This window comes from Hemiscyllium ocellatum, chromosome 43 (genome assembly GCF_020745735.1).
Source record: "Hemiscyllium ocellatum isolate sHemOce1 chromosome 43, sHemOce1.pat.X.cur, whole genome shotgun sequence".
NCBI classification, from domain to species: Eukaryota; Metazoa; Chordata; class Chondrichthyes; order Orectolobiformes; family Hemiscylliidae; genus Hemiscyllium; species Hemiscyllium ocellatum.
In genome coordinates, this window is record NC_083443.1 from 26,927,349 (window position 1) to 26,950,555 (window position 23,207).

Below are 23,207 nucleotides of genomic sequence, written 5' to 3' on the forward strand. Positions count from 1 at the left end.
CTGCATGGGTTTCCTCCCACAGTCCAAAGATCTGCAGGTTAGATGGATTGGCCATGCTAAGTTGTCCATAGTGTTAGGTGCATTAGTTAGAGGGAAATGGGTCTGGGTGGGTTACTCTTTGGAGGGTCGGTATGGACTGGTTGGGCCAAAGGGCCTGTTTCCAAGCTGTAGGAATCTAATCTAATCTCAGCTTTCTATTGGTCAGCTTGTTTGCAAGAGGCTCCTGAATTAACCTTTTTTATTTCGATGTCACAACGCAAGTTGGTTGGTCAGCTCAGTTGGCTGGATGGCTAGTGTGTGATGCCTACATTGTGGATTCAGTTCCTGTATAGACTGAGTTTACCATGGAGGGCTCTCCCCTTCTCCTAAGCTGTGGTGACCTTCATTGGAAAGAAGGAGGTTAAGAGGGAATTCGATAGAGACATGCAAGATGATCAGAGGATTAGGTAGGGTAGACGGTAAAAGTTCTTTTCCTAGGATGATGACTTCAGCTTGTATGAGGGGGCACAACTACAAATGGAGGGGTGATAGATTTAAGACAGATGTCATAGGCAGGTTCTTTACTCAGAGAGTGGTAAGGGCGTGGAATGCCCTACCTGCTAATGTAGTCAACTCAGCCACATTAGGGAGATTTAAACAATCCTTGGATAAGCATATGGATGATGATGGGATAGTGTAGGGGGCCGAGCTGAGAATAGTTCAAAGGTTGGCGCAACATCGAGGGCTGAAGGGCCTGTTCTGCGCTGCGTTGTTCTATGTTCAGGTTAAACCACTACCAGTCATGTCTTTCTAATGAATGCACAGCCCTGTGATCTGTTTAGGCAATGGCTACTTAAATACTTTACTTTTTAATCAATCTGTACCAAGCAACCATCAATATTATTGATGTAAACCTATCACATTTTAATTTAGTTTCTTTCGAGCACATTTGCTTGATGAGGTCACAACTATGGGTCATGCAGGGATAAAACTGTAGCTTACTCAAATATTTCCATCATCTGGTATGATGATTTTTCATGTTAGCTTATGCTCTTATTGAGTGTTTCTTGTTATGATATTAGTGATAAGGAAATATGGTTTCATTCTCCTTTTTAAAAAAATGTATTTTGCATCAGATCTTTGACACCAGAGACGAAGAAATACCTTTGGTGCGTTTTGTTATTTATCCTCCGTGAGCAGCGACCCTTAGCACCACAATGTTGATGTTAGACGAGCAGGTCTGATCATGCAGGTACTAGTAATTTTCCACATGAGCCGTTACCAGTTCAACCTCACTTCCTGAGCCCTTTAACATACCTCGATTTCAAGCGACTATCAGATTCCCTTGTGAAAGCTGTTTTATAGACTGTGCTTCAACAACACTTTCTGGCAAACAGTTCCACCTTCGAAACTGACCTCTGCATAAAGACAATTTTAATTTTTTTCCCCAGCCTCTCCCTTAATTCTTTGTGTGTTGTTTGTGAATTGTGTTGACTTGTTATCTCTTCGCAACTTTGGCAACTCTAATTGGTTAACCCTTCAATGTCCTCGGTTCCTGCCTGACCTCTTTCAATGGTGGTTGCAAAATACTCGCACAAGTAGAGTCTGTCTTGTTCAAAGTTTAATCTTTTGAAACTCAAAGATTTTAAAAACTGACAGAGTTTAATTCTGGGATACCTGGTCTGTTGCGGACGCTACTTTGAGCTCAAACTTTCTCAGAGTCAATCCACAAAGTTTCATTGCATTTGAACACTTTTGGGGAGTGCCCAATAATTTACACAATACAATTGCTTCATGGGATTTGTACAAATTTGTCATCTATGGATATTTGTAAAGCTGGAGAGGGTTCAAAAAAGGTATCAGGATGTTGCTGGGTATGGAAGGTTTTAATTATAAAAGGCTGGAACCTTTTTCACTGGAGCAGAAGATGTTGAAAGATGAACTTATTGAGATTTATAATATCATGGGAGGTATAAGTAGGGTTAATGGGAGTTGTGTTTTCCCTGCGATGGGAGAATTTCAAGACTGAGGGCATATTTTTTAAGGTGAGGGGGGAGAAAGTTAAAAAAGACCAGGGACAAATTGTTTACACAGTGTTTTGTGTGTGTAATGTACTCCTGAGGAAGTGATGGGTATGGGTGCAATTACAACATTTAAAAGACACTTGGATAAGCACATGAAGAAGGGCTCATGCTCGAAACGTCGATTCTCCTGCTCCTTGAATGCTGCCTGACCTGCTGCTTTTTTCCAGCAACACATTTTCAGCTCTGATCTCCAGCATCTGCAGTCCTCACTTTCTCCTAAGCACATGAATAGGGAAGGTTTGGAGGGATATGGGCCAAGCGCAGGCAGGTGGGCCTAGTTTAGTTTGGGATTATGTTCGGCATGGGCTGGTTGGACCGAAGGGTGTGTTTCTGTGCTGGATGACTCTATCTAGTTTTCTTTGAGAACCAGGGTACTTGATGCAAAAATTAAAAATTTGCAGCAGCCTTTTTGGACTGAGCTGCTTGCTGTACCCCCAGAGATGAGAATAATATAAAACAACGGAAAGCACTCAAACTCCAATGTGAAGGAGCATTGCTCCGCGAGGTAGTGCTTCCAAATAAATGTGTTGGACTATAACCTGGTGTTGTGTGATTTTTAACTTTGTACACCCCAATCCAGCACTGGCACCCCAAATTACATCAAAATTTGCTACTTGAGCCTGTACTCTACTATATAGATGACTATTTGGCCCTGCAGTGGCAAATTATGAACAAGCAAATGTGCTTGGCAGCACCAGTGAGTAGCCAAAGGCACACCGATTATAGTTCTCTCGTGACTGACCACGTCATTTTCTCCCTATGGATGTAACACCAAACCTCCTTGAGCAGCTTCTTCCACACTGATCATTCTCGGGAGAGGAAACTTGCAGATATTTTCTAATCAACTTGTTCAGAGATGTTACGACACACCTCTGGAGAGGTGGGACTTGAACCCTTGCCTCCAAGCCCATAAGTAGGGACACTCCATGCCGCAAGAGCCCGGAGCCAAGCTTGCATTCCTAAAGTTAATTGCCGCTCAATTATTCATTGTTTTCGGCCAAAACACCCTATCTTGTGATGGGCACTTAGTTTGAAAAAGCCCACTTTGGCTATATTATTCTCCAAATCTCCTTCGGTCAGTGCTCATCAGTTTGGGGTACTGGGAGCAATTTGGATTTTCAGTGGGACCCAGTGCTGTAGTTCTTGTTTCTGCACGCCTGATCTTCTTTGTAATCTGATCACAGTTTGCCATGTTTTCTCCCGCTTTAGTGTGATTGGCAAACCCCTCCTTAAGAATAGATCTTGATGGATACAGCCCTAAATGAAATGTGTCACAGGGACTAAGTGAGTCCCTTTGCCCTTTCATCTTTTCGCGACTTGCCACTATTGTTCCTATGCCACTATAAGAGGCTTTCAGCAGTTCAGTCCTACCTAATCATACTTTGGGTAAATTTTCTGCACTGGGGATTTTAAAATATGCTATTATTTTCCTAATTTTTCATGGGATATTCATGTCATTGACAAGGCTCACATTTGTTATCTTTTCCTTGAACTGAGCAGCCGACTTTAGAGGACATTTTGAGAGTCGGCCCTACTGATCTTGGTCTGGAGTCACGTGTAGGTCAGACCCAGTGGATACCCTTCTCTAATAAACAGAAGTGAGGCAGATGGGTTGTTAAATCAACAATCGCTAATTATTGTCGTGGCCACCACTGCTGAGTTTACCTTTTATATGTTGTGGATTTATGACTTGATTTGTATGTGAACCCCTATCTGCAGTGTACCCTTCTGGGTCACTGAAAAGTGCAGTGACATTGCTACCTGGCCCCTGTTAGCCCCAGAGAAACTTCGGAGCAGTAATGGGCCATTCAATCCAGCGATCTATTCGAGTGCTTTACTTTCCTTGCAGACCACTTCACACCTGGCCTAACTCTATTTGTGCATTCTGTTTTTTCATTTACTCTCAAAGGTTGTCCTCAATTGCATCTCTGTTGTTCATCTCAACTGCTCTCTGTGGTGGTGGGATCTCCATTCCAGGCAAAAGTGAGGACTGCAGATGCTGGAGATCAGAGTCAAGGTTAGAGTGGTGCTGGAAAAGCACAGCAGGTCAGGCAGCATCTGAGGAGCAGGAAAATCGACGTTTCGGGCAAGAGCTCTTCTTCAGGAATGAGGCTGAGAGCCTCGGGGGTGGAGAGATAAATGGGATAGGGGGGTGGGGCTGGGGAGCAGGTAGTTAAGAGTGTAATAGGTAGATGGAGGTTGGGGGTAAAGGTGATAGGTCAGAGAGGAGGGTGGAGCGGATAGATGGGAAGGGAGTTGGCAGGTAGGACAGGATGGTGCTGAGCTGGCAGATTGGGACTGGGGTAAAGTGGGGGGGAGGGGAAATGGGGAAACTGGTGAAGTCCACATTGATGCCCTGGAGTTGAAGTGTTCCAAGGTGGAAGATGAGGCGTTCTTCCTCCACGCAACGATTGGTGAGGGAGTGGTGATGGAGGAGGCCCAGGACCTGCATGTCCTCGGCAGAGTGGGAGGAGGAGTTGAAGAGTTCAGCCACAGGGCGGCGTGGCTGACTGGTGCAGGTGTCCCGGAGATGTTCCCTAAAGCACCCTGCGAGAAGGCACCCAGTCTCCCCAATGCAAAGGAGACTGCATTCCAATCCAGATCTCCATTCCAATCAGCCCCCCGATAGAGGTTTTGCCTGAACCCCTCATTGTATTTTCCAATTTTACCTCCATCTAAACCCACCCTCCCCTTTTGCTCCTGGTCTGAGACTAGATGTCCACAGGTGGAAACGTTGTGTTTCCATCTGATCAGTCTAGATGTTGAGCAGCAGTATGGGCTAGCCACAAACGCTCAAGACTGCTGGAAATGCTATACTTTCCAGATGCAAAGTTCTCTTAGCAGTAACCTAACAAAGGCATAAAGAGGAAGAGAAAGTCTATTGTGAAACTAATTTTTAAATACTCCTTACCTTTTTTATTTATTCATTTCTGGGTTGTGGGTGTTCCTGGCCTGGCCAGCATTGATAGCCCGTCCCTAGTTGCCTTTGAGATGATGGGGGTGAGCCACATTCCTGAACCGCTGCAGTCCACCCACTGTGGGTTGACCCACAGTCTCCTGACGGAGAGAGTTCCAGGATTTTGACCCAGTGACCAGTGAAGGGACAGTGATATATTTCCAGGTCAGGATGGTGAGTGGCTTGGAGGGGAACTAGAAGGTTCCCATGCATCTGCTGCCCTTGTCATGGGTTTGGAGTGTGCTGTCCGTGGATCTTTGGTGAATTTCCGCAGTGCACACTGTCAGTAGTACACACTGCTGCTACAGAGCGTCAGTGGTGGAGGGAGTGGATGTTTGTGGATGTGGGCGGCACGGTGGCACAGCGGTTAGCACTGCTGCCTCACAGAGCCAGAGACCCGGGTTCATTTCCCGACTCAGGCAACTGTCTGTGTGGAGTTTGCACGTTCTCCCAGTGTCTGCGTGGGTTTCCTCCGGGTGCTCTGGTTTCCTCCCACAGTCCAAAGATGTGCAGGTTAGGTGAATTGGCCATGCTAAATTGCCCGTAATGTTAGGTAAAGGGATAAATATAGGGGAATGGGTGGGTTGCGCTTCGGTGGGTCGGTGTGGACTTGTTGGGCCGAAGGGCCTGTTTCCACGCTGTAAGTAATCTAATCTGGTCCCTATCAAATGGGCTGCTTTATCCTGGACAGTTTCATGCTTGTTAGGTGTTGTTGGGACTACACTCATCCATCACAGTATTCCATGAGACTCCTGACTTGATTTGGAGATGCTGGTGTTGGACTGGGGTGTACAAAGTTAAAAATCTCACAACACCAGGTTATAGTCCAACAGGTTTAATTGGAGGCACTAGCTTTCGGAGCGTCGCTCCTTCATCAGGTGGTTCCACCTGATGGAGCGTCACTCCGAAAGGTAGTGCTTCCAATTAAACCTGTTGGACTATAACCTGGTGTTGTGTGATTTTTAACTTTGTACACCTGACTTGTGCCTTGTAGATGGTGACCGGGCTTTGGGGAGTCAGGAGGTGAGCTATTTGCTGCAGTATTCCTAGCCTCTGCCCTGAATTAAACATTTATGTAAAACTCAGTGCTTTTCTGCCAAGTTACTAAAGGTGCTGACCGTTGTTTCACCCCAGCAGTAATTGATTGTAGAAATACACTAGGCTTATGATTCACTGCTGGGAAGACAAAGACCTTATTTCAATGCTGCGAGGAGTGGTATGTGATGCGCACTCCGTCACAGCGTTATGCGCCAGCAGCCGTGTTGTTTAGGGTCAAGATCGGGAAGCCAGTGATGGACTTTTATAGTTGTATTAGTGTCAGCCTCTATCTTCCATCCTCAGTTCACAAGTTTGCTTTCCATTGGTGCTGTACACTGTGTGTCAGCCATTTCTAAATCAGTCAGATGGCTTTGCAGTGGTAGATTTGTTCAGAGTTGTTTCATGTCAAGTTGGATCAAGAATCGAAGTGCACCGCATGGAGAAAGCGCATGTGCCAATACCATCGTGAGCCCGGATAGTTTAAACTCCTGTTCTGACTGAAAACTTGAGATTGTTTGAGGGTGGGTCCTGGGTACAGGAGAGATGGATCAATAGTATTTTTTGAATGGTGTAAAAAAAAATTTGTTCCTGTGTTGTAGGTAAGGCCAGCATTCCTCATTACCCTTGCCCAGGTGGTAGTGAGCTGCTGGTGGAGCAGGGTCCAAGGGCAAGGGGCACGTCACGGCCCAGTAGCCAGGGCCTGGGATTCGAAGAGCCATATCATGCTGTCCTGAACAACTCCCCCCACCCCCCCCAACCTGGGAAGCCATGTTCTAAACACTGGTACAGGTGCAGCACAGTTGCAAGAATCACCTCAAAATGCAGAGGTGTGTTTATCATAGGATCCCTACAGTGTGGAAACAGGCCATTTGGCCCATCGATTACACACCGACCCTCTCAAGGGTATCCCACCCAGACCCACCTCACCCTTGTAATCCTGCAATTCATCCTGACCTGCACGTCTTTGGACTATGGGAGGAAACCGGAGCACCCAGAGGAAACCCACGCAGACACTGGGAGAATGTGCAAACTCCACACACACAGTCGTCCAAGGCTGGAATCGAACCCCGGTTCCTAGCGCTGTGAGGCAGCAGTGCTAACCACCGTGCCGCCCTTGCGGTCTTGTCATTTGGCAACATTTGAAAACATTAAATGCTCCCCCTCCTGCGATGTGCTGTTTTATGATCCAACATCATGGCCTTTTGGTGAGAGATTACTTCAGCAGCTGAAAAATGTTTTATTAGAGAGAGAGAGAGATTGCTGAGGAATGTTTTGGTGAAACATGTGCATGGTCGAGTTAGATTTTATGGGCCACACATTTGTCACAGGGAAATCTTTGATTTAGTAACTCAGTTCCACCAGAAATGCTGCTCTTTTACTTTCTTCCAAGTAACATCATTGCTTTCTGATGAATGTATTAATCGTGCTCTCACTTTTAACACAGCACCTCTGCTGTTCAGCCATTGTCCATTCCCACCATCTGTCCCTCTCCATGCATTTGTTTGTCCATTACCCACTATTGTGTCTGAGAGACCTACTCTGCAGCATCATACCCATTTGTGGCCAACCAACTTTGCCTTTTGTTGTTTCCAACATAACTCAGAGTCAAGGGCTACAAAATGCGTTTGAACTGGGGAGGTTCTGACTGAGTAAATGGGGCGAGTCTGCTCCCATTCCTGATGGAGGGCTCTTGCCCAAAACTTCGATTCTCCTGCATCTCGGATGCTGTCTGACCTGCTGTGCTTTTCCAGTGTCCCACTCTTGACGCGGGTCAGCTCCCTCCCTCCCCCCAGCAGGGGGGCTGGTAACAGGGCTTCGCATTAAGGGAATCGGCAAATGAACCAGAGGAATGAGACATTCTTCTGTGGTGAATTGATTATAAAAAAACTGGGTTGTTTTCCCTGTGTGGAGTTGCTTCCTGTACTGAAAAAGGATCCAGAAGGGAACAATGATGTTTGTGCTAATTTATGGATTTGTAATAAACTCCTTGTAAACCACATGTCCATCTTTTCCTGCCCAATTCAGCATACAGGCATCCATTTGTTAACAGTTGATGTCTTAGCATCCAGTTAATTTCTGGAGCACCTCTCTAAACCCCCTCTGTGTCGTGTGTGTGTGTGTGTGTGTGTGTGTGTGTGTGTGTGTGTGTGTTGGGGGTGGGGGATGTGCACAAGGGGAGGTGCAAGGGAGTCAGTGTCTCACTTTCTCACACACGCGCACACACACACACACACACACACACACACCCCTTTGTGCACCTGCTCAAATATTTCCCTTTAGGATGTCATATTTCATTTGGTAACTTACCTGTGCATTGTCTTGGGTCTTCTGCTGTGTTAAAGGTGCTACACAAATGCAAACGGGGCTGAAGGGTGCAGCCAAATGCTTTGTGTTGACAGTGTGAAGTGAAGAGAAAGCAATGATTCCGATGGCATTTGCTGCTGGCTCCTGTTCCTTCAGTGACTGTTGTCATGGTGCTCCATGGGAATCACCGATCATCGAGTGATGACTTTTTCAATGGCCTTAAAATCAGGGCAGTTGCTGTGATTACAAAACTAAGTCACCTTTTCAGTTTTCTAAAGAGCTTCTTCTGAGATGAATTAATTATTCAACTACCTCTTCAAATACCCTGCTCAAACAAATCTATCTCCTGAACATCTGCTGAACAATTGCTTATGTTTGGCTAACTAGATCTGCATAGTTTAATGTATAGTTTATTCATATGTATGCACGTTGTTATCACTCCTGGGCAGAATGGGTGTCACACTGAGAGGAACACAAGTGAATTAAAGAAATGAGGTGATGTGGACCTGACAACTAGGAGGATATCTGAATTCTGAATGTCAAACGAGATGGATTTTGACACTCATTTTGAAATGCCCAAGCTGTACGCCACAGACCCTTCAGTCCAACTTCTCCTTGCTGACCAAGTTTCCCAAACTAAACTCATCCCGTTTGTCTGAATTTGGCTTATATTCCTCCCAACCTTTCCTCTTCATGAACTTATCCAAATGTCTTTTAAATGTTGCAACTATACCTGCATCTACCACTTCCTCTGCCAGTTCATTCCACACACGAGCCACCCTCTGCATGCAGCAGGTTGCTCCTCAGGTTCCTTTTAAATTTTTCTCCCAAAGGCAACTCTTGGTTTGCCAAACCTGGTGACGGATCCAGGGATCATTCTGGGTCTGTGTAAGTGTCACCACACGGTGGCTCAGTGGTTGGTACTGCTGCCTCACAGTGCCAGGGACCCGGGTTTGATTCCAGTCTCGGGCACTGTCTGTGAGGAGTTTGCACGTTCTCCATGTGTCTGTGTGGATTTCCTCCAGGAGCTCCGGTTTCCCCCCCACAGTCCAAGGATGTACAGGTTAGGTGCATTGGCCATGCTAAATTGCCCATAGTGTTTAGGGATGTGTAGGTTAGGTGCATTAGTCAGGGAAAATGTAGAGTAGTAGGGAAGGGCACTGGGTCTGGGTGGGTTACACGTCAGAAGGTCGGTGTGGACTTGTTGGGCCAAATGGCCTGTTTCCTCACTGTAGGGATTCAATGATTCTATGATTTGTGTACAGAGGAACACTGTCAAACTGTTGAGATTTTGAACAATTAAAAGTGACCTGATAAGTGCAAGAACGTTTTGAGTCAGTGATTTGTTTTGTATCTTAACGCATTTTAAATTCACGGGCAGAAAGCTGGCTCAGTGGTTAGTACTACTGCCTCATGGCACAGGGACCTGGGTTTGATTCCACACTCAGATAACTGTATGGAGTTTGCGCATTCTTCTAGTGTCTGTGTGGGTTTCCTCCGGGTGCTCTGGTTTCCTCCCACAGTCGAAAGATGTGCAGGTTATGTGAATTGGCCATGCTAAATTGTCCACCGTGTTCAGGAATGTGTAGGTCAGGTGCATTAGTCGGGGGAAATGGAGGAGTAATAGGTTAGTGGAATGGGTGGGATACTCTTTGGAGGATCAATGTGGATTTGTGGGGCCAAATGGCCTGTTTTCACACTGGGGATTCTATGAAATCTCACCATTGTGAAGGGTGATCAGTCAGGCTCATGACATTCACTAATAGTCAGTACCTTGGGTTGATGGACTCTACTTTGCAACTTCTGCATAAGTCCCCTGACTTAGAAACTGGTGGAGTTCTTCCATTAGTTTTTTTTTAAAAGGTGGTTGGGCTTCCAAAAAGCCCCACCTTGAAATGTCACAAGAGCCGGAAGAAGACTGATCTGCGTTGAGAAACCAGGTACCTTTTGTAAAAGTGACGCTGCCATGGATTTGAAACAAAGTAGGCGAAACGGTAGAAAAAAAAGAGTTCATTTTATTTTTCACCTGTTTTTCTACTCGGTCTGTTCAGGGATGTTATTAGACACCTCCGGAGCAGGTGGGACCTGAACCCAGCTCTCCCAGTCCAGGGGTAGGGATGATACCACTGCATTGCAAGAGGGTGCCCAGAAAAGATTGTTAGGTGCCACTAAGTAATGCCTTAACTATCTGTGTGTTGTAAGGCCATTTGGACCAATCCATCCTTATGAAGGGGATTGCTAAATTTCTGTCTTCTCATGTAACAACTTATTTGCTCCTCTTCCTCCCTCCCCAGTTTTCTCACCCCCCTCCTTTCCCATTCTTCCTTCCTTCCCATTGTCCCACCTCCCCTAGTTTTCTGTGCCCAGTTTTCTCACCCCCACCTTCTTCTCCACCCCCCCCCCCTCCCCTGCCCATCCAGCAATTTGATCAGAGGAGCATTCAAACTGCTACACAGATGTGGTTTCTTCATAATGGAATGATAATTGGCAGCACTGGGTACAACAATATTGGACTCTGAACAGTGGCTACGCTAGATCTTGCTGTTAATGGAGGAGAAAATGAGGATCGCAGATGCTGGAGATCAGAATCAAGAGTGTGGTACTGCAAAGGGCCGGGCTCTTGATGAAAGACTTTTGCCCGAAACGTCGATTCTCCTGCTCCTCAGATGCTAGTTGTTAACTGAGTCTTTTGGCTCAGCAAACGACCGTGTCATCTCAAGCAGCACAGTGCACAAAGTGACTATTTAATCAAGATCAGCCGACTGTCTGCAACAAATCTTCAGACCAAAACCTACAGCAAGTCTACCAGCAAAAGCAACATTATTTCTCCAGCAAGCGTGCAGTTTATTAGAGTCATAGTCCGAGAGGTCTACAGCACAGAAAGAAGAACCTTGAACCTTTTGAGGTTGTGCCAGTGAAAGACAAACACCTGACTATTCTAATCCGGTTTTCCAGCAGTTGACCCATAGCCTTGGCATCACTAGTGTGCATCTAAATAGTGAAAGATAGTTGCAGTGCATAAAATCAATCCCAGTCATTTCCTGTAGAATGTTGCACAGGCATGTGGCACAGGATAATTACCCAAATATTTCTGCTGTGGTCTTGACTTGCAGCTTCACTATATACAGCCGCCTGTTTAAGACATTTTTTTGACAGGTTCAGGTATTACTAGACGCTGTCAAGGGCAATGATATCACACTTCCTGACGGTGGTAAAGGTGTAATGCTCATATGACTTTCCTTTGTGCTTTGTTTATAATACCTTTATTAACCCTTCAGATTCCCCTTGTGTCATAGCTCAAAAGAGTAAGTGCGGGTGCACATGATGCAAAGAGCAGGAATTTGGACTGGTGCAGTCTCTCCCATTGCAAATACAGTCAGAACTGATCAAGCTCCTGATGAAAATATGATACTCTAATATCCAGGGCCTAATTAGTAGCATGGTGGCTCAGTGGTTAGCACTGCTGTCTCACCGCGCCAAGACACTGGCTCAATTCCAGGTTTGGGTGACTGTCTGTCTGTATGTAGTGTGCACATTCTCCCTGTGTCTGCATGGATTTCTTCTGGGTGCTGTGGTTTTCTCTCAGGTTAGGGTGAATTGGCTGTGCTAAATGTCCAGGGAGGCCAGGTGGGTTCACCATGGGAATGCAGCGATACAGGGATGGGGTAGGGATCAGGTCTGGCTAGAATGCCCTTTGGTGGGGGGGAGGTCAGTGTGGACTCGATAGGCTGGATATCCTGCTTTCACATCGTTGGGATTCTGTGATTTGACTGTCCTCCCAGTGATCAACACTGATCATACCCGACATGCTTTCCATGCCTTCAGCTACTCCAATTAACAGAGGCATTAGCTTGAGCTCTTGAATGCTATTCCAGTGACAATATCATCACGTCACCATCTCCCCTACATTTACTGCTATTTAGTTTTGGACTCTCCAGAATGTACAGTTTCTATATAACTCACCATCCTGACTTGGATATTTATCACTGTTCCTTCACAGACACTGGATCAAATCCTGGAGCTACCTCCCTAACGGTAACATGTGTGTCCCACGCATTAATGACTGCGGCAGGTTAAGAAGGCAACCACGACTCTCTCCGGGACATTTAGGATATGCAACAGGCCCCATCCAATAAATGAATAATTACAATATCAAGTAGACAAACACTTTCTGATTAGTTTGAATGATATTTTTAAATATTGACTTTCCAAGGTACTTAAAGCCTTCACTCTGCAAATGTTAGTGTCCAAGGAATTTCCCAGTTTGAATTACTGGGCTGTTACCAGGGGAGTTAATCTCCTGATTTGCTGCTTCAAAGATAGAGTTGGAAATGTCGTATGAAATGATGATAAATGGCATCTCTTTACGAAATCTCTAGTCTACGCAGTTCCTACATTCCATCCAACTTTTGTCACTCTTCCCATGAGAGAAACTCCCTGGTGAAGTGATAGACTCCCTTCAGTGTGGAAACAGGCCATTCAGGTCTATCGAGTCCATACAGATCATCCGAATCTTCGAAATAATTTACAACGTCTGTATTGAGAAGGAAGTTCATTTTTATCTCGTGGTGGGCGTAGTCAAAAAAAAGGTCATGTCTGGCTGACCGTAATGAACAGCAAGTGGTGGGTCAGAGTGGGGAGAATAAACACAGGACAGATGTGAGGAAGTAACCCTTTACATAGAGGGCACCCTTTACATTCAGATGCTGGAATGATGTAACACATTGCAGTTGTTGAGGTCATGATGCAAGATTCAAATGTTAACTGCCTTCTCGAGTGGGAGTAAAGGATAGTGATTGGTATTCCATTTTGGCAAGATTGAATGGTCTGCTTTTCATCTAATTATCAACATTGTCATGCTTGGAAGTCAAGTTCAGTTTGGGGTGCCATGGGGTTTGGATTTTGTGCCCCATAAGGTCGGTACCCAACGTATGCAACCCGTCATTGTATAGTGCTGGAAAAGGTCAGGCAGCATCCAAGGAGCAAGAGAGTCAATGTTTCGGGCATAAACCCTTCATCAGGAATTCCGGTCAGGATGCTGTCTGACCCCTGTGCTTTTCCAGCACCACATTTTTCGACTCCGATCTCCAGCATCTGCAGTCCTCACTTTCTCCAATATGCAGCCCATAACATATTTGGCACCGTAAACCAGCAGACATTTAACTGCTGCACCAGGAGCAATATTCTGATTATGGAAAATGTGTTGCGCTACAAAGAAGATCACAGAGACCTTGATGAATTGAATTAAATTGAATATTTTCATGTATATCGAGGCACAGTGAAAAGCTTTGTCTTGCGAGTGTAAGAATATATATAGCTTACCGGTAAACTTTCAAGTGGGCGTGTCCTCGACGTTCGGAGGTCACGTGGTCCTCTGATGCGTGCACAGAGGATGATCACGTGATGCTCCGAGACGCGGGCGCGGTCACGTGATCTCCCTGTTTCTCGTTCCGGAAGTGTGTCGGGAGGTCACGTGATTGGCCGTTTCGCGCCCCGGAAGTGTGCGAGTCTGCTGTTTCGCGCCCGAAAGGAGGCCACGTGGTGCTCCTTTTCAGAGACAAAGGAGGGTCACGTGGGATCGGACATCTGGGAATGCGAGGAGGCAGGAAATGGATCAGAGCAACAGCCAATTAGAAGACGATTTCACTTGAATGATGGTATGATGTTTTGTATGGTATAAAAGACTGGGTCAGGGACAGATATAGGTCTTTTGTTCTTTCTGAACTGACTGACTGAGTACGTTGTCAGGGACAGAAAGGTTTAGACCCAGAGCTCTGTATACTTTATCCACTTAGAATAAAACTAAAAGTGTATCAGTAAGATTAGATATTTTTTTCCTATTGCTTTATTTAAAGAGCATGCAGGACTTGGCTTACACATAAAAGAAAATAAGTTTGTAGATTGAGCCTAAAGTCCATCACGAGGAATACAGGCAGATCACAGAGTTAAGGAGCAGTCATAGTAAATAATAATAGGTAAACAGCAGCAAAAACCAAAACACAGGTACAGGCGAGTGTTAAGAGTTTGAGAGTCCATTCAGTATTCTAACAACAATAGGGTAGAAACTGTTTTGAAACCGGCTGGTGCATGTGTTCAGGCTTCTATACCTTCTCCCCGATGGTAGAGATTATAGAAAAGCATTGCCAGGGTGAGATGGATCTTTGAGAACATTCCTTTGAGAATCTTTGATGAGCCAGACAGGCAGCGCCCCACAGCAGGGACCATGCAGCTTTATGAATTATTTGCCTCAAATGGTGAGTTTGAGGAAAACGTGAATGTTATTGGAGAATGTTGTCGTCAGATGTGGCATCTAGATTCTACCTTGGGAGCAATATTGTTCTCAGCAGGCCTGCTGGACTTCATTAAAGATTACAAAAGAGAGGGAATTTTCTGCAGTTGTGTCTATGGGTGAGAGTGATTTGAACATTCTATTCCATGCACCCATCCTATTCAGGCACCGGTGATTTCAGCCCCTGGAAGCATTAATTTTAAGTAAATGCTTTAAGCTCTTACATGCCTGAGTAACATCAGTGACTGCACGTGAAACACTTAGCATTGCTGAAAGGATCAATAAAGAGCTATTTAACTGTAATCTTTTATTTTACGTTCGCACATTAAAAATGGACATCGTCTCTATCTGTATCAGTGTGCATTTGCCCTCAGAACTGATATCACTTTTGATTCTATGGGTGGTAGAAGCTTTGTCACAGGGTTTGCAACACTCCACGTACCTCTTTCGCAGTGCTGTTGATCTGATGGACACTGCAAGAAAGACGCACAGTCACCTCCCAAACTGTCCTTCATCCCAAAGGAGTGTACAGCTTGGAAATCTGAGAGAATGCCACTCCACCTCCATCACCGAGGGGGTTTTACTCTTCCTCCTTCTTGACTATCCAAGAATTCCAGAAGTCTCCAGGAATGAGGAACCTCCAGGGTACAGCCTAAAACTTCTCCAGTTGAGCATATTTCATTTCTTCCTTTTGAAGATGTTGGGGAGAAAGAGAGTCACGGATCCCGTAATTGGACATTGTGATCTGTTGACGTTCGGATTGAAGTGGGATAGAGGCGAAACACATGAAGCAGGCAATAGCAGGGGTACAGAGCTGGTGATGGGGTTGTGGAACAAAGCTTCCAGGAGCGTGTCCAACTCTTATTGACCCAATTCCTTACACCAGGCATCTTGCAATGACAGGAACGCACCCATCGGAAAGGGCAGGCCTGTCAATTCTGGATGAAAATGTGTTGCTGGTTAAAGCACAGCAGGTTAGGCAGCATCCAAGGAACAGGAAATTCGACGTTTCGGGCCAGAGCTCTTCATCAGGAATGTCAATTCTGGATGCAAATTTCTTTGGGAAACCTTTCCCCTCCCATTTGTTTAATCCTCCCTGCACCATCCTTTGCTGATTGTCAATTAATCCAGGTCCCAGAGTCCTCTCACTTTCAATCTAAATCCCGTTGTCTAGGGCAGGTCTGTGTGTCATATAGGAGAAAGTGAGGTCTGCAGATGCTGGAGATCATACCTGAAAATGTGTTGCTGGAAAAGCGCAGCAGGTCAGGCAGCATCCAAGGAACAGGAAATTCGACGTTTCGGGCATAAGCCCTGATGAAGGAAATATGCCCGAAACATCAAATTTCCTGTTCCTTGGATGCTGCCTGACCTGCTGCGCTTTTTCAGCAACACATTTTCAGCTCTGTGTGTCATAGAGTCATACAGAAACAGACCCTTTGGGCCATCCAATCCATGCCATTTATAATCCTAAACTAAACTAGTCTCACCTGCCTGCCTGCACTTGACCCATATCCCTTCAAACCTTTCCTGTTCATGTACTTGTTCAAATGTCTTTTAAACATTGATTTATTTATTGTAACGTATATCAAAATTCAGTGAAAAACTTTGTTTACGAGTAGTACAGGCAGATCAGTGAGCAAAGGTGTACAGAGCAAAAGATTTACGCAGAGGCGTACAAGTAACATTACGTAGGGAGTGCAAAGAGATCAGTGTTGGCAAGACCAACATTATTTGAGGCTAGAGAGCCCATTCAATAGTCTAATAACGGCCAGGCAGAAGCTGTCTCTGAACCTGCTGGTGTGTGTTCAGGATCCTGTATCTCCTGCCTGATGGGAGAGGTTGTAGGAGATTATCACCAGGGTGCCATAGGTCTTTGATGATGTTGTTCAACACCAGGTAATAGTCCAACAGGTTTATATGGAAGCACTAGCTTTCAGAGCGCTGCTCCTTCATCAAGTGAACCACCTGATGAAGGAATGGCATTATGAAAGCTGGTGCTTCCAAATAAACCTGTTGGACAATAACCTGGTGTTGTGTGATATTTAACTTTGTCCACCCCAGTCCACCACTGGCTCCTCCACATCATTGATTATATTGTCAGCCTTTCTACAGCAGTGAGCTGTGTAAATGGAGTTTGTGGATGGGAGGTTGGCTTCCTTGATGCTCTGGGCTGTGCAAACCACCTTCTGGAGTTTCCTGTGGGCAGTTGCCGTACCAGGCCGTTCTACACCCGGACAGTCTGCTCTCAATGGTGCATCTGTAAAAGTTGTAACTGTACCTGCACCCACCACTTCCTCTGGAATTTTATACAACACACAAACCATTGTCTGTGTAAAAAAAAATGTCCATGATGCCTTTTTAAAATCTTTCTCCTCTCAACTTAACAATATGCCCCCCCAATTTTGAAATCCCCCAACCTCTGGGAAAAAGACATCTACCATTCGCCTTAACTATACCTCTCATGATTTTGGGAATGGGAAGATGTTAACCCTTAGAAGCAGCTGAACTTTCTCATTACTTCTTTTGGAGACAGGTGTCCTGGCGACAGAGGATTTTGTTTAACTTGGAGTGAGTTTGAAATTATTCATTGATTAACGAGTTGACAGTGTTCACCGTGATCTCATTGAGTGACGGGTCAGACTCTCAGGGCTGAGTGGCCTCCTCCTGTTCTGACTTCAAGCTATAAGCGGAGTCAGATTTCTGGCTTGGTAGGATTAAGTATATCCCAGGCTGAGAGCAGCATGTCTGGTCAACCCTTTGAAGAATTGTTGCTGTCTTTAGGTAATTAGGTCGGGGCAGTTTGATCGTTATTTTCCTGACAGGATTGTAGGTTGTATGAAGAGAGAGTGTCTGCTCAACAACATGTTCCTGCTTAGAACCCACTGACATGACCTACAAGGTGAACTTTAATTAATTGTGACAAATTAAAATCCAAATTTGTTACAGCGAATAATGTCTGAAAGCTTTAAGAGCAGTTAATAAAATTTTATAAATTATTTGGCCATGTTTAGCATTTTTATGATGAGAAATAAGAGTTCATTAGAACATTTAATTAACTGCTGAGGTACGGAACTGATAGTTATGTTTAATAAACAGTAGCAAAGATGGACTTTGTTTTTAATTGATGTTGATGTAATTTCTTGGTGCATGTACAGTATTTGCCGGGTTAGTTTGATGTAGATGAGCTAACCTAATTTATCAGCTGGGAATTAGAATATATCCCAGGCATTTGATGCAAATGTTATCCATTTGTTATCCAAAAGTAGATCACTCTGTTGCTAACTGAACCTGTTTACATTCATCTTGATCCTTTGCTACCTCTGTGTCTGAATTCTCGACTGCCTCTCCTGTTTGTCATGAGTTGGAGATGCCGGTGTTGGACTGGGGTGTACAAAGTTGAAAATCACCCAATGCCAGGTTATAGTCCAACAGGTTTAATTGGAAGCACACTAGCTTTCGGAGCGACGCACCTTCGTCAGGTGATAGTGGAGGGCTCAATCGTAACACAGAATTTATAGGTTTGTTGTGCACCTCCAAATTATGTGGAATACCTTTTGCGTTCCAACTACTGGTTTCATCCTGAAGCCGTATGGTTTCAATAAGACCTTGATCAGAAAGATCAAATTGATTTCCCTCGATATGATGCAAGTCATCGAAAGAATAAAAGCTATTGAAATGAAATGAAATGATGAAACTAGCTTCATATTGTGAAGCAAGATGCTATAATTGCATTTCAGAACCTTGAAAGTGGAGAGAGATGACGGGTGGTGGTTTAACCTGAGGGTCACCACGCCTCAGGGGGTGAAAGGAGAGGTTAAGAAGGTGGGCCCTTCGTAGTGACCTCAGTTGGTGGGGGAATTGAATTTGTGCTATTGGCGTCACTCTGTTTTGCAAACTAGCTGTCTAGCCAACTGAGCTGCCTGACCAGCGTACTTGTGAATGTGTGCGCCTCTTCAGAATGAAATGAGAAGAGAGTTTTTATCGGAGACCTGCACTCTAATGAAGGGAGGAGGTAATAATCTCTTGTGGTGGAAACAGAGAATGGTCAACCCATCATCCCAACCCGGCCACTTCACTCAGGAATATGCCCAGGAGACCAATCCCCAGCCTCAGGTCAGTGGTTTCACAAGAGCAGCGAATTGAGGAGAAGCAAGGAACTTGCTGAGATTTGTCCCCTTTCGAGGTTTAATTATCGAAGCTTGCAGCACAACAGGAAGGCAGTTGGTTCTTGCCTGTTTTGGCTCTTTGAAGAAATTATCTAATTAGTCCCCCGTTCTGCCCATTCATGTATGCGAGGTGAGTTGTGCTTTGTATTTGTATAATGTTTTTAATATGCTAAACTGTTCAAAGACACTGTGTATACCGTGTGTCCATTCATGTGAGTGCATTTGTCTATATTGAGTTTTATCCACACAAGCATCATTGCTTTGATAGCTGGAGACCTGAAGTGAGTGAGATATAGTTGTGTACTGCATTACAGCGAGTTATTTTTGAAGTTTTAAAGGTGGCACATCACTGTACAATAGGAAATAGAATTATACCAGTTTCGTTGTCATGTACAAAGCATTCAAGAGACGTCCTGTTGGATTGCCCGTTCTGGGACTGTGTGTCCAAATTCTCATTAACAAAATAAAGAATTGCACTGATGAGACACCACATGAAACCAAATGATCAAATGGAAAACTCGATCACTACATCTCCAGTAAAAGGGTCGCTGTGGGAGCCCCTCAGAATAGCACAAAGGAGATTATGTTGTTTCAAAGGAAACATTATAAAACATTGTATTAAAGCAATGCATTGTGGTTACAACTATTGCTGTATGACTTGCATGCTATTTTTGTAGCTTTGTGCCCCTGGAAGTGTAATTTTCTATGTTTGAGACGTGCTCATCAATAAGAATCAGTCTTTAAATCCTGCATGGTCATTTCAGCACCAGCATGTGAAATGGAAACCTGTTGGTTTTTATTTAGAATGTAGGGAAATAGATGGTGACATCTTGCAAAATGTCCGTATTACAGAGGAGGAAGTACTCGATGTCTTCAAATGCATAAAAATGGATAAATCCCCAGGACCTGATCAGGTGTACCCTAGAACTCTGTGGGAAGCTAGGGAAGTGATTGCTGGGCCTCTTTGGTGAGATATTTGTATCATCGATAGTCACAGGTGAGGTGCCGGAAGACTTGGAGGTTGGCTAATGTGGTGCCACTATTTAAGAAAGGTGGTAAGGCCAAGCCAGGGAACTGTAGACCCGTGAGCCTGACGTTAGTAGTGGGCAGGTAGTTGGAGGGAATCCTGAGGGACGGGATGTACATTTATTTGGAAAGGCAAGGACTGATTAGGGATAGTCAACATGGCTTTGTGTGTGGGAAATCATGTCTCACAAATTTGATTTTTTGATGAAGTAACAAAGAGGATTGATGAGGGCAGAGTGGTAGATGTGTTCTATATGGACTTCAGTAAGGCGTTCAACAAGATTCCCCATAGAAGACTGATTAGTAAGGTTAGATCTCATGGAATACAGGGAGAACTAGCCATTTGGATACAGAACTGGCTCAAAGGTAGAAGACAGAGGGTGGTGGTGGAGGGTTGATTTTCAGACTGGAGGCCTGAGACCAGTGGAATGCCACAAGGATTGGTGCTGGGTCCACTACATTTCGTCATTTATATAAATGATTTGGATGTGAGCATAAGAGCTACAGTGAGTAAGTTTGCAGATAGCACCAAAATTGGAGGTGGAGTGGACAGCGAAGAAGGTTATCTCCGATTACAACGGGATCTTGATGAGATGGGCCAATAAATGTGAAGTGCTGCATTTTGGGAAAGCAAATCTTAGCAGGACTTATACACTTAATGGTAAGGTCCTATGGAGTGTTGCTGAACAAAGAGACCTTGGAGTGCAGGTTCATAGTTCCTTGAAAGTAGAGTCGCAAGTAGATAGGATAGTGAAGAAGGCGTTTGGTATGCTTTCCTTTATTGGTCAGAGTATTGAGTACAGGAGTTGGGAGGTCATGTTGCGGCTGTACAGGACATTAATTAGGTCACTTTTGGAATATTGTGCGCAATTCTGGTCTCCTTCCTATCGGGAAGATGTTGTGAAACGTGAAAGGGATCAGAAAAGATTTACAAGGCTGTTGCCAGGGTTGAAGGATTTGAGCTCTAGGGAGAGATTGAATAGGCTGGGGCTGTTTTCCCTGGAGCATCGGAGGCTGAGCGGTGACCTTAAAGAGGTTTTTAAAATCATGAGGCGCATGGATAAGATAAATAGACAAATGTTTTTCCCTTTGGTGAAGGGAGTCCAGAACTAGAGGGCATAGATTTAGGATGAGAGGGGAAAGGTTTAAGAGACCTCAGGCAACATTTTCAGAGGGAATGAGCAGCCAGAGGAAGTGGTGGAGGTTGGTACAATTGCAATGTTTAAAAGGCATCTGGTTGGGTATATGAATAGGAAGGGTTTGGAGGGATATGGGCTGGGTTCTGGCAGGTGGGACTAGATTAGATTAGGATATCTGGTCAGCATGGACAAGTTGGACCGAAGGGTCTGTTTCCATGCTGTACTTCTCTATGACTCTAAGACTCAACTCTTCTCCCTTCACCCATCGTCACCCTCAATGGTCCCTTGGGATTGAGGTTGACTTGTTTCCAATCTATTTCAATGGATTTGGAGATTGCTGGTAAGACTGATAATTGATGATTTGGAGGGAGGGGTTTGATCTCCACACTCTACGTAGTTGAAGGAAACTCATTAGACAGAATGGAGAAAGGAAGATTCACGAAGTAGGGTGGAAAGAAGCTTCAGAGCAACTATAGAATCCCCACAATGAGGAAGCAGGCCATTCAGCCCACATGAACCCTTCAAAGAGCATTGTATCCAGATCCAAACCCCTACCAAGTACCTTGAACCTTGCATTTCCCATGGCACACCTGTGGACCATGGCAGGAAGCCAGAGCACACGGAGGAAACTCGAGCAGACATGGGGAGAATGTACAAACTCCACACACACGTGGTTACCCAAGGACAGACTTGAACCCAGGTCCTTGGCACTGTGAGGCAGCAGTGTGAGGGTGGCACAGTGTCTCAGTGGCTAGCACTGCTGCCTCACAGCACCAGTGACCCAGGTTCGATTCCACCCTGGTGTGACTGTCTGAGTGTGGAGTTTGTACATTCTCCCCGTGTCTGTGTCAGTCCCGCAGTTGAAAGATGTGCTGATTAGATGGATTGGCCATGGGAAATTGCCCATAGTGTCTAGGGATGTGTAGGCTAGATGGGTTAGCCATGGGAAATGCAGGGTAGGGCAGATGCCAGTCTGGTTGGGATGCTCCTCAGAGGGTCAGTGTGCACTGATTGGCCAAATGGTCGTCTTCCATTCTCTGATTCATTCTGTGAGCCACCATGTCAAGCCTGAGTGAGGTATGATCCCAGCGAATTGACCTGAGCTGAATGGCTTGTTCATGCCTATGTAGGTTCACTGGTGTCTGACTGGACGATTTTCATTTAGCCGCGTTTTAAGTGGCGAGAGTGTGGTGCTGGCAAAACACAACAGGTCAGGCAGCATCCGAAGAGTAGGAGCATTTTAAGTGGCCCCTTTTTGGCAATTTGTGCCATGCATTCCCCTTATGATTGTCAAGTGGCCATGCATGTGTACATCTCAGTGATCCCATACTGTGGGGCTTTCTGATTCATGGGATGCTGTGTTCCATGTCACCACGTCACCATGTCAACCCCACAGCTTAGAGCACATGCCAACTGGTCCCTGAGTCATCTCCTATTAACTGTGGATTTTAAGGATATTTAGTGAAGGTACAACATAGTTCTATCCCAACCTGCTGGCACTGCTATCAGAATCCAACCCAGAGACTCCTCTTTTTATTCCAGCTTTACCCTGAGAAAGCCAGGGGTAACCTCACTCACACTAGAAGTGTTTATTCTTAATTTCTATCATCTGAATTTCCTTGATCTGTAAAGAATTAGAGTATTTCATTGGAGTCTGATTCAGCAAATGATACAGAAGATGGGTTCACGTGGAAAAAGATCACGAAAGTGATCTCTAAATTCGATATAAAATGGAGCAAGTGGTTGTTAATGTTACAGGGACTGGATTCTTGCATCTTTATTTTTCATGTGTTGGTGAAACTGTCAGTCTGATGATGGATAGGATAATTTGAAGATAAGGCTGTGTCAAAAGAACATTGGGTTTCGTACATTGTTCTCATTTCCTTAATAATAAAAATAAAAATTGACTTGTTTCCCGAGGGGTCTAGAAACGCTGACAGCTTTGCTGCCCTGTTCTGTTTAACTCTAGCATCTCTGTGGCTGTTCCAATAGGACAGCACTGACGGGCTCTGACAATTCAGGCTGGTTGTGGCATCATTGTCCTCTCCCGAAGAGCAAATGAAAAGGAAATTAGAGTCTGCCCATCTGGTGCCAAGGGCCTGTCCATCTGGTGCTATATCCCTACCTGCCAGGTGCTCTGAGTCTGGCTGCCAGTTATTCTGGGTCTGCTCACCAGGTGCTGTGGCACTGCCCACCTGGTGCTGTAGGTATGTCCATGTCTCTGGT

At 45.0% G+C, this 23,207-nt stretch overlaps 1 long non-coding RNA gene and 1 pseudogene across 1 annotated transcript in view; one reads left to right on the top strand and one right to left on the bottom strand.

The window, feature by feature from the left end:
* The window catches only part of LOC132835036 (uncharacterized), a 428,224-nt gene that overhangs the window by 191,408 nt on the left and 213,609 nt on the right, over window positions 1–23,207 (top strand). The window lies entirely within an intron of this gene.
* On the bottom strand, window positions 10,509–10,626 carry LOC132835120 (U6atac minor spliceosomal RNA; annotated as a pseudogene).